This window comes from Rhipicephalus microplus, chromosome 4 (assembly GCF_043290135.1).
Source record: "Rhipicephalus microplus isolate Deutch F79 chromosome 4, USDA_Rmic, whole genome shotgun sequence".
Classification (NCBI taxonomy): domain Eukaryota; kingdom Metazoa; phylum Arthropoda; class Arachnida; order Ixodida; family Ixodidae; genus Rhipicephalus; species Rhipicephalus microplus.
The window spans coordinates 209,595,970-209,611,409 of record NC_134703.1 but is presented as its reverse complement, the minus strand read 5'-3'; the positions used below and the strand labels follow the sequence as shown (position 1 = coordinate 209,611,409).

The 15,440-nt window shown below is 44.7% G+C and overlaps 1 protein-coding gene and 1 long non-coding RNA gene across 8 annotated transcripts in view; both read left to right on the top strand.

Moving 5' to 3' along the window:
- The window catches only part of LOC142814730 (uncharacterized), a 28,790-nt gene extending 26,628 nt beyond the window's left edge, over window positions 1-2,162 (top strand). Inside the window, exons 2-3 of one of the 2 annotated variants that reach the window (XR_012895053.1) lie at window positions 193-272; window positions 1,868-2,162. This is a non-coding gene — a long non-coding RNA (uncharacterized LOC142814730). Of the gene's footprint in view, window positions 1-192 lie in introns of both variants that reach the window. The other variant, XR_012895052.1, reaches the window with a different exon arrangement.
- The window catches only part of nab (NGFI-A-binding protein homolog), a 1,065,342-nt gene that overhangs the window by 210,167 nt on the left and 839,735 nt on the right, over window positions 1-15,440 (top strand). The gene's annotated exons all lie outside the window — the stretch shown is intronic.

Sequence of the window (15,440 nt, the reverse complement as noted above, 5' to 3'; positions counted from 1 at the left end):
AAACTTGGCATGCCGTTGAAGTCACATATCGACGTTAATACCAATCGACGAAAATTTCGACAACCTCAATAACGCCGTTTGGGATTTGCCGCATGCACATAATTAGGCTGATTCCCACTTGGCTGTTCTTAACCTGACTTCACTGCTACCAAATGAAACAATATTTGACGCATGTCTTTTACTTTTTTTCAGGGATATGACACAAAGTTTGGTTATACTGCAGATAAAGATGCTCCCAACGATGCTAAAGTACAGAAAGCAAGTGAATTTTGGTAAGTGCAGACTTTTTGTACTACGTATATGAAAGCATCGCTTTTTAGGGGCAAACTGTGCATGTGTTGGCCAGAGAATAGTTCATTATGCCACATGGTTACACTGGCACTGACAATTCGACATGGCTCCGCTGGCCCGTGTGTGTGCTCACACTGTTACCGTTAAGATAAAAAGTTTATGTTTTCATTGCAGGGATTGCTGTTTGTACTAAAAAGCCAACTGCCAAGATTTGTTTACGCTGGTACTCCTAAAAGTATGCTTTCCCTATTTACATGGATTTCGGCTTGCACAAAGCATAACACTTGGGCCTAGATTCACAAAGCTGTCCATGCGCAGGCCTTCATAACAGCGTTTCTTGACTTGCCTTTACCCTGTTTTCTGCAGATGTTTCGTGGGTTTAAAAGTGCCACAGCATGTTGACCTCCCCCACTCTGAAATATTCGCGTTCAAAGTTCCGCAAGAGTGGGCTTAACTTTCTTGTGCACCTCTTTGCTAGTCCAAGATACTGAAGTGTTATGCTCTTACTAGAGGTGGCAGTGTTTCTAATGTTTGTATTTCCATCACATTGACCAAGTATGCGATCTTGGCTTGACTGGTAGCACATCCTCAACAAATGTATTTGTGGCACATGTAGAAGGCAGTACAAAATAAAGAGGCAGACATTCACACCGGGAGCTAACTTCTAATAATGATTTTTTTTTTTTGGAAACCATGGTGTGCTTATTCCAATTTGTCTAACAAGCAGTAACCTGTTTGGCTGTGAACCAACAAGACGTTGAACTAATAAAAGCTTCACATCTTGTTGCTCTCAAATATATATGTATTGGCAAGCTATCTGTGACACTGTCAAACAAAGAATCAGAATATCTGTGCATGCCTTAAGATATATTGCTTCGTTTACATATCTCGTGGCTGTGACTCGTCAACCGAGTGAACAAATGCACCCTAGTTTTCTAAATTTAAAGCATTTTTTGAAGGTAGCACGGTCGACATTTATTTGTCTATAGTTTTGTCCAGCCGTTTGCGTCAAGTACAAAGAAATATACTGAAGATTATCATGTAGCCTCTGCAAATGGTTGCTTTCAAGCAGGCTTCGCATGCTTGGCTTGTGCCTACAGGTATTGCACAATTCAAGACGCAGCAGCGTATGATAGAACAGTAGAATCGAGAGCAACTATGTGCACGAGCTTAATAAGTATTTTAACATGAGCGGACAGTACGTGTTATTTGCCACACACATGACCTCATTTAGAATGCCCATTGGTGAATGGGCTCATAGAAATGTCACTCAGCTGTGTATAGGAAACAAGTTAACTGAACCTAAGGGTATCTTTAACTGCTACAAATATGCCTTGTTGAGGTGCTGCACATTTTCTTCCAGAGTATTGCTGTCTGAGACATCATGTGAAGAGCGTCTACCACATCAGCATTTATATGGCTTGCCAAGTAACGTTTGGCCGAACCTTCCTTTTTTTTCACATTTCGTTTTGCAGTAGACATCCTAGAATGTAAGCGCTGCTGCAGTGTGTGTGACTCATTGTTATGAATTGATTCTGGCATGTTTAACCTCACACTTCTATTTTTTTTCTTGCAGCAATGAGATGCTTCACATATGCCTGCGGTGACGTTCTGCTGTGCTAGCCTGATGGAAACACCAGCTGCGAAACTTGAATTCTTCAGAATTGGAGAAGTTGCCCTTCTCTCACCAATGATGACAAAGACTGCCCTATGCTAGAAATTCAAGATTGTTTTTCCACGGATGACGCAGAAAACCTTTGATGTATTATGGTGTTTGTTTAGTGCTGGCTGTGGTGTGGCGAAGTCTACTTTTACGTGTGGTCACACGTCGCCTCATAAAAAGAACAATAAAGCATTTATTTTCCTTTCAATATTGTCCACTTTTTGTGTTAGAAGCACCCAAGCAGTGCTCTTACAAGGAGCTCTCGCCATGTGTTAAGCGTGTGACAAGCATACTCGAGATAAATACTCATTTCCCCGAATGAGTAACTGGAAGCATGTGCAGTTGGTTTTCAGAGAGTAACTGCGAACACGTGGGAGGAACGGTAAAGAGTAACTGTTGCTCTTAGAAGAGCAACTGGTGGGAGTAATGGTTGGTCGGCAGGGAGCAACTGGTGGGAGTAACTGTTGGTCTGCAGGGAGGAACTGGAGGGAGTAACTGTTCATCCCCCGAAGGAGGAACTGAAAGGAGAGCAACGGTTCCTCCCTCTGCAGTTACTCCTTTTAGGAGAGTAATGGGAGTGGCAATGCAATTGCTCCCTGAAAGGAGCAACCCCTATACCCCTGTTGCTCCGTTTTGGCTTAGAGTGTAGATGGAAGCATGGATGAACTGATGCATGGACGGAAGGATAGACAGACTGATGCACGGATGAACGCAATGATAGATTGACAGACGGATGGACGCATGAATGGACAGACGCACGGACGAACGCAGAGATGGACGCACGAATGGACGCAGAGATGGACGGGCGCATGGACGGATGCACGGATGGACGTACGGAAGGATGCACAGATGAACGCTCCGACGGACCGAAGCGCGGATGGACCTACGGACGTTTCGCCCCTCTCATCATCATGCACTCCATGGATATGTTGTGTTTTTTTTTCTCTATCTTGAGCGCTTTTGTGGCGTTGTACACGGACCAAAATAGCGGACTTTCTTCTCCGAAAAAAAAAAGTTTTGTCCCATCAAGTGTCTAACCGAACTTTTGTTGAATCGCAGCTGTCATGTATATAATCAATCGAAGAACGCTGTGTGCGGAACTGTTACCTTCTTACCTTCTTTTGCCGCTATTGGAAAAAGTGCAAGCGCGCTAAAGCGCTGCATGCCAGACTAAACTTGTCAACTATCTAGCGTCAATTTCGTAGAGCACCAATTGAGTAAGTAAAAATACTGATGCGCATTTGCGGTGCTCATCGCTCAAAAATATGAGATTTTTTTCTGCTCTTTTTTTTAGTATGCTGGAGCAACGAATGAATTCTGTCGCACTATATATGACGTGCGTAGTAGGCGGGCCACAAGCTCATCTGTTGCAAATCAAGATACGAGATACGTGGCATATAGTGCGAAAACCCAGACAATGGTGAAGCGCGAAAATCTCCTTCATTGGTATACATATAATGATTTCGTGTCCCTCCCAAGTAATAGAAACGTCTGGTGGTGTTCGGGCATTCATTCGGCAATAAACAATACATATATTACGAGTATACGCTGCAGACAAAGCGTTTTATTTGCCAACAATCAACTCCCACCGCTCACAAAAAGACTCTGGTGTGCACATTTGTAAGCGCCGCCCATCCATGGCAGTGCTGGCACCTATATAGGTCGATCTCGGACGAATTGAGCCACATCAGTGTTCGATGCGCCAGCGATGGGCTTCGACCGATGAACGAGCATTTATAGACACTTTTGAACTGAATTAAACATATTATAAACGTTTGCTGTGCACGATCATTCATTCACTTGGGGTGTTCTTGCATACAGAGAAAGCCCGCAAGAAACCATGGTGCCACGGTGGTCTAATGATCAAGGCACTCAGCTGCTAACCCGCAGATCGCGGGATCAAATCCCGGCTGCGGCAGCCGCATTTTCGATAGGAGCAAAAATGCTTGAAAACCGTGTGCCTGGGTTTAGGTGCACATTAAAGAATCCTATGTGGTCGAAATTTCCCGAGCCCTCCACTACGGCGTCTCTCATAATCATATCCTGGTTTCGGGACCTTAAACCCCCCCGCCTATTATTATTGAAACTCACAAGAGGCTTCTTATAGCCTCGAGATGTGGTGGCACCACCCCTTTAGTATTACCTATGTGTGTTATACCTATGTACTTCAACTTATTCGTACGTGCGGAATGAACGCCTGGTTATACGTGAAGAAAATGTCACTGCAAAAGTAAAAACAGCACTTCTGCGAACATTCAGGGAAATATTTAGATAGTTCATCTATATTTCATCCATCCGTGGATGAAATATGAATGTTGTAGAGTGAATGTGGAGGAGGCAAAGATTGCGATGTCACCCGCTCATGCATACACTTGCGCGTTTCTGTGTCGAGGAAAAAAAACTTAGTAAGTAATGAATGGGTGAGAGCAGTGACCATTGAGCAACTCCAATTGTTTGTTTGTATTTTTCAGATGCTAACACCTTCTGCGAGCATAAAATGTGCGTCTGCCTAGGATATCTTGTATTCATGTCAATATAGATAGATACAGAAATTCTTTTATTGGAGAGAGGGAGGTCCGAAGGTCACAGAAGGGAGAGTGGAGGAGGGTGAGGAAATGCAATTATATTATCTCGAACGCCTCGGTGTTATCCAATAAAAATTGCGTGTCCTATGGAGTCATGTGCCTTATCAATATCTAAAGTAACTATGGCGGCGTATACTGTTTTTTTTTTTGCCGAGTAAATTTTATTCTGTTTTTCAAGTCAATATGAGCACACACTATATCGAGCATCCAGGTCTCAATTCAGTTTGAAAATCACTCAATGTATGATTTTCATCAATTCCTTCTTCAAGATGTCGATATATTATTGCTCTTTTAGTTTAACTAGATTCGATGTGAAGGAAATAGGCTGAATTTTACCTATTGCATAACCAGCGCCCGGTTTTTTAAGCAGTGGTACTTTTTTGGCAAGTTTCCAATCTGGGTGATAGAAATGTTCTCACATCTCAAATTTAAATTTAAATCTGCTTCCACCTTTTACGATCTCACAGTTGGAGGACAACGGAATAAAAGCTGCCAAAAGGCGGCTTGACTATTCCGTAGTCCAAAATAATCTATGTCATTTGGGCAACAGCAAAAAAAAAAACAGTTCACAAAGCAAAACATGAGAACATATGATTAGTGCAGAATAAAAGTTTCCAAAGCTATTGATAATATTGGGAGATAAATGGAACATAATTTTTATCATGGCTCTAGTTATATTACCTGGGCCCGGTATGTGTGTCTTTCATACTTCCGTTACATCTTCTAACGTTCCGACTTATCTTTTTTTTTTGTTTTCCTGACACTGACGTAAACCAACCAGACATTCCTTTCGCAAATGATTCCAGTGACTGCATGATTTTGCTGATAAACAAGTTGATTCGAAGTTTATTGGTTTTGGAAAATCGCTTTGTATCGCGGAAACGTACATTTTAATTGTAGGTTCCTTAGGTATAAATATAATGTTCGAAGTTATAATCCACCTTGGCTTTGTCAATCGTATGTTCAAATGTTGCAGCTGCATATTATTAATCTTCCCAGTTGCGTGGGCGTTGGTCGTAAAGTGATTTCTTTCACGCTGCTTCACAATCAGGATACCGCCATGGTGCATGAGCACCACTTTTAGTTGACTTCACACTGGATTTGGCATCTTTCAACTATCCCCCAGTAGTTTACATAAAATAAGTGTGTTAATATGGTCACTCAGTTTTGTATATTGACTTAAGACTGATCGTTATTCAATATATAAATTTATTGCAATTAATATAATTGCGAACATGTTTGCTTATTGAAGCAAGTGGACACACCCTGTTCGATCGCTGTTTGAGGCCACTGCAATGGAAGACCAGAACGAAATGATACCACCAGAGTTTGCAAAAGTAAGGTCCTTCATATAACGTGACATGCCAGATTCTCGAACCCCTAAATATGTAGGGGTTTGGGTATATACGCAATCGACACTATTCAAGCTGGTCCATTCAAAAAGCTGCCGTTTACCGCAGGCGTTACTCGGTAGTCCCACGCTATGAGTGTAAATATGCTGCTATGATAATGTTCGCTTTGTATGCTGATACTGAGGAATCAAAAGAATAGGTGTTCAGAACGCCAGTAAGAGAAGAGACGTTAGCAATACAAAATGCTGTAGAATGAGGACTATTTAGGCCTAACGCCAAAACTTCGCCATCTGTAGATAATAAGCGATGATAATCTTCGCTCTTTGACAGATGTTACGAGAACTAAAACAGGCTAAGCCGCCTCTACAAAGCACCTATTCAAACGAAAGCAATGATAGTTACTTAGAATAAATCTTTTTGGTCTACTAAGCCATGTTTGTGGAAGTCCAATTAATTCAGGAGAAAATTCTGCCTAAATGTGTAACAAACCAGTTGCTGCTGCAAAAATTGACCAGAAATTTCACTATAGTACGTTTAATATACCTAGGTTGATGATAAACAGGTACTTTGAACAACGGTATGATGTCTTTTGGAAAACGTCCTTCTTCAGAGGACTGCTATCTTGACTTTTATTTGTGTGTTTGCAGTCTGTGCAAGAGAACGAATTTCGCGGAGCAAGGGTTGGCCTGACGTTTTCTCGCTTTATTGTGCAAATCAACGGTTTTTGTGCTTTACGAAGTGGTCTCTGATTAATTACGCCATTCTTGTTGAAACCGAGATATTTTAGACTGAGCGTCTTCAAAATGCAACTTTTCTCACAGGTTCTTGAATAGTTTGCACCATGTGACTGTAGTTTACGCATGACATCAAGTGCAGTTCGCCCAGCATGTCACCTGTATTGCAAGAGTTTTGAAGCATTTCATCTGCCATCACTTGCCCTATTGTCTCTCTAGGTTTCCAAAAAGTCTGCTCACTTCAATCAACGCAACCTTCTCTGCATAAACAGCAGCCAAAGCTTCTCCTATACACATATAACTGAATACATTGCGAATCACTGAACAGCAAATTCAGCATATCTGCACAACCTCTCTAAAACTATAGCTTGAGTTTAACGCTGTGTGCATCACTTTCTTTCGGTAATTTGTAAAATTTGAAGTATTTGAGCCCGGCAGTTTGAGTGGTTGGGTTGGGTGGGAACCTTAAAAAATCAGGATCTATCGCTCCGTGAAGCATGTGTACTGGCGCCATGGTCTTCTCCGCATACTCTCCGCATACGTTTCATGGAGGAGATGAACAACATACCTAATGGATTGGCTAATTCATTAACACTGAACGTATTGCCGGGGGCGGAGAGCGAGCGGCTCAACTCTATATATTGAGCCTCAATTTCTGTGGGCCTATTTATCACTGTGGATGTCACGATCAATGACCCAGTGGTGACTCTTCGGATATCAGAGCACTGATATAGCCCCAGCACCTGAAAACAGCTCAAATGCATCTGAAGCGCACATACTTCAGTAAACTCTGCGAGCTAGGCCTTTAACGCAAGCGAGATGGGCTGGAATAAATAGGCTTACCGGATGTAATGAAAACGGTGTGTATTTTAACAGATCAGATATATAAAGGCCTGCTCCCGAAGAATGCCGCCTCTGCCAAACTTTCGGACATTAGCGGTTTGCTGAAGAGTCGCTTTCCGCAGCTCCTACTGAATTTTTTTGCAGTTCTTCACGCGGAATACTATATAGCTCCCCCGTTGGTCGGTATACTATAGTGCAACTGCACCCTAGAAACCACTGCAGGAAAAGGCCTCTAAACTCAAGGTGAGATGGATCCAGAGAAAAGAACTTTGTCAGGGAAGAAAGAGACGGGAGGTATAGCTCATAGTAAAATTTAATCAGAAAATGTGTGAAATCCTAAAGAGAGTGACAAAAACAGTGTCACCTGACCCACGACCGACAACTCGTAAAGAGATTGCATTCCAAACCACCAGATGCTCGAATGCAGAGGATGAGGATGACGATGACCTTGTGTGGATGCACTGTAAACAAAAGTTAGCCGAAATGGGAGTTTCTCCAGCACATGAGCCCACAAAACTCCCCTGCCCCAATTATTTACTCCCTGGTAGGGAGTGAACTCGGCACATGTCATCGTAAAACGCCCCCTCCTTAATCACAGAGTTTATGAACGACATGACCTTGTTAAACTCCCCAGGGAGTTTCAGGTCACGTGGTTACAAACTCCCTATAGGAGCTTTAAAAACCCTCTTTGGGCGTGACGTGTGTGTGTGTGTGTGTGTGTGTGTGTGTGTGTGTGTGTGTGTGTGTGTGTGTGTGTGTGTGTGTGTGCGTGCGTGCGTGTGCGTGTGTGTGTGTGTATGTGTCTGTACGGGCATATGTTTGCACGTCGGTGTGAAACACATGTGATTTGTGTGGCTAACCGTGTAAGCATCTGTCAACAGGCAACGAAATTATAAGTGCAGTGAAGAATAGCAACGACCGGTTGGTATTTACTGGGATCATTTCAATATATTTCGCACGTTAAACCACGCTGCACATCGGTCCGATTCCTCAACAAAACGTCCTGAATGCCACGCTTCAAAGGACCGAGTAACAAAAAACTTCGAAGAATAAATTAATGGTAGCAAAAGTAAGCTGTTACGATCGTCAGCGGCTGCTCCTGGAGTTTCACCATCAGAAACTTCGAAGTGGTCTGAAGTAGGCTTCGCTCGACTACGGCAGGCTGGCCGGCAACCGGTCTGAGAGTTGCGCCGGCGACGCGCTCGCCCCGTCTCCGCCGATAGTGGCTTCTCGGAGTGTCACCGGTATTTCACCGGCTGTAACATCTAAGTGGTAAGAAGGCCTCGCTATGCCGTCGGTATCAAGCCGGCATCGTATCGAACTCGCACTGCGCGCTAGCCACCGCGGCAAGCGCTACGAGCTAGCACCGACGACCGGCGATGCAAAGAATGTGTTTCACAAAAAATGAAGGCTGCTGGGATGTATAACAGTCTTCTGCGCCCTGCGACCGTAGCTGTCAATGACTAACTACAAGGCGAGCGCCGAACGAGGCGGAGTACGATCGTCAGCGATTGCACCGTAAAACTTCGAAGCGGTTCGAAGTAGGCTTCGCTCGACTACGGCAGGCTGGCCGGCAACCGGTCTGAGAGTTGCGCCGGCGACGCGCTCGCCCCGTCTCCTCCGATAGTGGCTTCTCGGAGTGTCACCGGTATTTCACCGGCTGCAACATCTAAGCGGTAGGAAGGCCTCGCTATGGCGTCGGTATCAAGCCGGCATCGTATCGAGCTCGCACTGCGCACCGGCCGCCGTGGCGAGCTCTGCGAGCTATACATGCAATGTATGCGAGCAACGGGAACAGCGACTGCGAACCGTCTCATTCGTTTAAGTCTATCGCTCCGTAGCTTAAACTGCGTGGATAGCGGACACCTATTTCTGTGCATGGGAAAAACGAGACGTAAACTGCACATCAGCAAGCATTTTGTGATCGCCAGCTGTCATTCATCGATTCACCGTGCCGTACTCGTGAGTGAGGCCTAGTCGTCGAACGCGGTAGCGGCGGTCTACCTCGGTTCATCGCTGGAGCTGCTGAATGTGCCTCGTTAATGTGTTCATTCAAGGCCGCGCGCAATTTGTGTATGATTCAGTGCATTTTACGGGTCCACAAACAGCACTGCTGATGCGAATTCAGCCTGTACGACAGAGCGTCAACTGATAAAACATTTTCGTTATAGTAAAAAAATATTGAATATTAGGCAGGATTAGGATAAAAGGCATGTGTGTTGAAGTGCTTACATCAGACCACCGCAAGTTCATACTTACGTCGTGCGTATTTATTGCTTAATTATTAGAAACAAAAAGGCTTTAACCTGGGCTACAGGAGGTCAGAATGTGGTGCCTATATATACTCGGTGACTATATGGTAGGTGTGTACTGCGTGTGGCAAGCTGTGGTGAGTGCGAGTGTTGTGATATTACGTGAACGTTGTGATAATGTTTGTGTACTGTAATCATTGTTGTGCGTATTAAATGTAATGTAATTAAAGTTACACTTGCGCATGGTACGGCTGCTGACGTAATTTTTTTTCTCGGTCGATGCAAAAATTTACTCCCATACTGACCTGAAAAAGTTCCCCTATGGATGTAAATAAAAACCCCCCTGACACCATGCGAAAACCCCCTTCTGATGGGGAGTAAATTTTTTACTCCCAGAGACGGGTTTTTTAAAACTCCCATCTGGGTGTGCGCTAGAGGACAAGGTCATTTACTCCCATTCCGGCTTATTTCTGTTTACAGTGTGGCGTTCACCCACAAAGTGGCATGGCCAGGACACCCGAAGAGGTATTCAATCATCGCTTTCTTCAGTCTAAAAAGACCTGGTTGTGCAGATGCACCCAGATACAGTGCCGCAGTGGGAACGATGCGGCACTCTCAAAGCTCTCAATCAATGATGTGAACGAGAATCGCTCGTTGATTATATTCTACTAAAGCAAATCTGAACCACTCGATTCGTTTTTCAGCGAAAGCTGTTAGTAAATCACCTTTCAGGTCACGCGCATTTGCATGATGTTCGTCACTGTCGAAGGTCTATGTAACCACATTGCACGGAATTAGAAAAAAAAAATGGCAGCATATCTATAGGGCGAATGATGGAGAGTGGGGCGAAGCATCCGTCCGTCCATTCGTTCTTGCTTTTGGTACGTCCGTGAATCCGTCTGTGTGGCCGTCCGTGCGTCCATCCGCCCGGCCATGCGTACGTCTGTTCGTGCGTCTGCACGTCCATCCGTGCGTCTGTCCCTGCGTTCGACCATGCATCCATCCCTGCGTCTGTTCATGCGTCCATCCGTCCGTGCAGCCATGCGTGCGTCCGTCCATGCATCTGTCTGTGTGTGCGTTCGTCCATCTAACCAACACTCCAAGTACCACCATCTCGCATCTTTTCATCATATATTCCGCATATGAAAGCACCGCCATCCAGCGGACATTCCAAGGACTAAACGAGAGTTGTCACACGCACACTTTCATGCGGCTTGCCCTTCGTGTCTACTTCCCACCTTTAACCACCTCGAGTTCATGGTATATACTAGTTCACTGTATTCGTGGCACTGCGGCCCAATGCTCGCTAACCTTTCTAAAACCAAGCAGGTTACGGCCAGCGAGTATAACGTAGCAACCCTTTCTTGTCAGATAGTGCTCAATGTACATGCCAATGGCTGCTAATGCGGAATAAGAGACAGGAGAATTCGTCTTTTGCTTCGTGTCTACTTATCACCTTTACCACCTAGAGTTCATGGTATATATGCTAGTTCACTGTATTCATGGCACTGCAGCCCAACACTGGCTAAACCTTTGTAAAACCAAGGAGGTGCCGCCCAGCCAGTAGCAACGCTTTCTTGTCAGATAGTGCTCAATGCCGTCAAGAACGTACTGATACAATGCCAAGATAACTCCGAGAAAGTGATAGCCTATGCCAGCAGAGCTCTCTCTCGCACGGAAGAGAACTACTCGACTACCGAGAAAGAGTGCCTCGCCATGGTTTGGGCGGTTCTCAAATTTCGACTGTATATCTACGGCCACTCATTCAAGGTCGTCAGTGATCACCACTCGCTTTGCTGGCTCAATAACTTGAAAGACCCATCCGGCCGTTTAGCACGCTAGAGCCTTCGCCTTCAGGAGTTTGATATGACCATTATTTACAAATCAGGGAAGAAGCACACCGGCGCAGACTGTCTCTCGGGGACACCCGTCGAGCCTGCTGCTATTAATCACGACTCTATGGACGCCGCATTCTCGGGAGTCATCAACGCGGCCACTATTTCACAAGAGCAGCGCAGTGACCCTGACCTGCTTCCGCTTATCGACTTCTTAGAAGGACAACATGAAGACATGCCGCGAGTTTTTGTGAGAGGAGTGCCATCTTTTTGTTTAATGAATGACGTCCTATACAAGAAAAATTATTCTCCCACCGGCAGGCCATACTTGCTCGTCGTCCCTGCATCACTGCGAAAAGAAATTCTGGAAGCCTGCCATGACGAAGTCACCTCCGGTCATCTCAGTTACACTCGAACATTGTCCCGTCTGCAAAACAGTTACTACTGGACGAACCTACCTGTTGCTGTGAAAAATCACGTCCAAAAATGTGCCCACTGTCCAAGACGCAAAGCAACACCCGGCAGGCCGGCAGGCTTATTACACTTTGTCCAAGTACCAGCAAGGCCATTCGCCCAAATTGGAATGGATTTCCTGGGCCCATTCCCAACTTTTACCACAGGGAACAGATGGATCATTGTCGCCACCGATTACTTGTCTCGCTACGCAGAAACTAAAGCCATGCCGAGAGCCACAGCAGCAGAAGCGGCTCCTTTCTTCATAGAAAACGTCGTCCTTCGACACGGTGCTCCAACAGTTCTCATCACGGATATAGGAACTGCGTTCGTGGTAGAACTTTTGTAGTCGGTTCTCAGGCTCAGCGGTACAGCTCACTGGAGAACAACGGCGTACCACCCACAAACGAACGGACTAACATAGCGGCTTGATAAGACCCTCACAGACATGCTCTGCATGTATGTCGACACAGAACACAAGAACTGAGATGAAATTTTGCCTTATGTGGCCTTCACCTCTAATACCGCCTAGCAGGAAGCTACCGGAATGACGCCGCTTAGTTTAATACACGGGCGTGAAGTCACTACAACGTTGGACGCTATGCTACCGCACGAGTGTGACGACACTCACGCTGACGCCGAAGAATTTGGTCAGCGCGCCGAAGAAGCCCGACAGCTAGCCCGCGTGCGTATTTGTCACCGGCAACACAAAGATGCGAAACAATACGACCTACGACATAAATTGGTAACCTGCAAACTAGGCGACAAGGTATGGGTCTGGATCCCAATTCGTCGACGCGGACTTTCAGAGAAGCTATTACGACGATACTTCGGCCCATATCGAGTCACCCGACGATTGAACGATATCAACTACGAAGTTATTCCCGACGGCGATTGCAGTTCCAGTCGCCGAAACCGCTCACCCGAGATCGTGCATGTCATCCGGATGAAACCCTACTTGTCCAGCTAACTCTCGTTTGTCCTGTGGGTGCCGGTGCATATGTGTGTTTTTATAAGTAGAGCTTCTTGCTGCGCATCGGGACGATGCCATTTTTGGAGGGGAGGCAAATGTCACGTGCGTCCCGCGAAAAAGACGAAGGTGACAGCGCATGCGCGCATCTGCACGCTTTTATGCAAAACGCAACAACGAGAAACACGAGGAACTCTCTGGCACGCGCGGTTAATAAAAAGACCAACCCGCTGCTGTTTTCTCAGCGTCTTCAAATACGACCTCTGTCTTTACGGCGCGACAATATGGAATACTAGTATCACTGGATAGCTGAGAAGTGGTGGAAGTCACTGCAGCAATGTTGGAAAAATAGGCTGTGAGTAATCATTGCAGTCAAATCTGAATAGCGAATTTTCTACGATGGTTATTCCTAAAGTAAGGGTCATTTCCTAATGTTTCAGTATTTGCACGCCAGACTGAAGATTTAAATGCACAGCAAAATCTGCTGCTTCACCGCAAAAATACTGAAGTGATTGTTCTGGCTCGGTAGTCATCTGATTGACGGGAAACGCAGATAACAACGTTGGCGAATATTGTTTTTCCTGCCTATGTGAAGTGCATACTGTAAATGCGTTTTTGCATGCAAAAGAATCCTGGCTTTTCTGATTTACGGGGAGTTGTGTCTAGTTCTTGGACCAACTGTGAAAAGGGAAACAAGTGTGATAACACGGTGTTGAGACTTCCGAAATGCTTGCACAAGTTCGTACGACAAAGAGTGCAGTGTCACGCGAAGCTTCTAGAAGAACCAAACTGTTCAAGTGGACTGGTTATTGCAATAGATTGTCGACTAACAGTTAGTGGTCTGCAAGACGAAATTCCCTTTGTTGGCCTCGCTAAAATTTGTGCGATTGTAGCTGATATGCCCAGGTATTACAAAGATTGTTCAAGGTAGATTTCAAAAATGCTTACCGACCCACTCAAACACCAAAGGACGTCAAGTGCACGAGTGTATTTGAACTGCTACCAATAAGACAGGGATGATTTGTTTTCGCACACTGTTGCACAGGTGCCGACGCAGGTAGTATACACAACTGCAGAACCAACACAGTGGTGCTACCACTCCTTTTCAAAGAAACCGAAAAAATTCAAGCAATCAGCTTATTCCAATTAGAAAATTATGGCTACAACTTTCTAAATGAAAAAAAGGATATGTTTAGTGTTGAATTTCTTAAATTGTGGGCCAGAGTTACAGCTGATGTATACTGTGAGATGCTCACCAGAATAAATATTACGATATTACGGCGTGATATGTGCTCTTCTTGTTTGGCCTTCTACTGATGCTCTCGGGTGATGTCGAGTCGAACCACGGGCCGATGAGCAAATCCGAGGCAGAGGCTTTTTCTGCAGCTCTCCAGACTATCCACAAGCTTGAGGAGAGAAACGAAACACTCACCGCAGAACTTAAATGCATCAAAGAGAGACAGGAAGTTTATGTTAATGAAATCTCTGCGCTGAAAGCTAAATTTGTAACACTAGAATCAAACTATGCCTCCCTTAGTACAGCTGATACTGATACAGCCGAAAAAGCAATTCTTGAACTTTCCAATCAAGTTACGACAATCGCGTCTCGTTGCAATGACGCAGAAAATAGACAGCGAAGGTCAAACTTGCTGTTTTTTGGACTCGATGATGATCCCGAGGAAGATTGGGCCAAATCAGAAGAAAAATAATTAATTTGTGCTCGAACAAATTAGAGTTAAGAAAAACCAGCACGCATTTTGAACGCGTACATAGATTAGGGAAATACACACAAGGTAAAAATAGACCCATAATAGCAAAATTTGCATTTTTCAAGGACAAACAGGAAGTACTGTCATCAGCGCGAAAACTTAAAGGGACGGGATTGTCTATCAGTGAAGATTTCTCTCTTACAACCAGGCAAATAAGGAAAAAATTGTACGACTTTGCCAAAGCTCAGAACACCAGATTCTACTTAGCCATCGACACTTTACACATGGACAAAAAAACGTATGTGGTTGATAGTATTACGAACAAAGTGGTACTGTCGACAAGATAGCTCTTATATCCTCCGCCTCTTACAAAGCGCTATATCAAAAACCGCAGCTACACGTGCGCGGAAGAGTGTCTCCAAGATAACCCCCTTTCTAACAAAACTTCATTATCTTTTACGTTTACAAACATACGTAGCTTACTGCCTAAAAAAGAAGAAATAGGTTCGCTGCTAGACGACAACGAATCTGACGTCCTCGTGCTTACTGAGACGTGGTTGCAACCTGATATTAACGATGACGAGATTTTACCAAATTTTAACACCTTTAATATCTATCGTAAAGACCGCGCTGGTAAAAGAGGTGGTGGTGTTCTTTTGGGCATCAGAAAAACAGTTTGTTCTTACGTTGTCGACACAAAATCGTCCCTTGAGATAATTTGGGTTGCTTGCAAAACAAGCCCTACTAACGTTG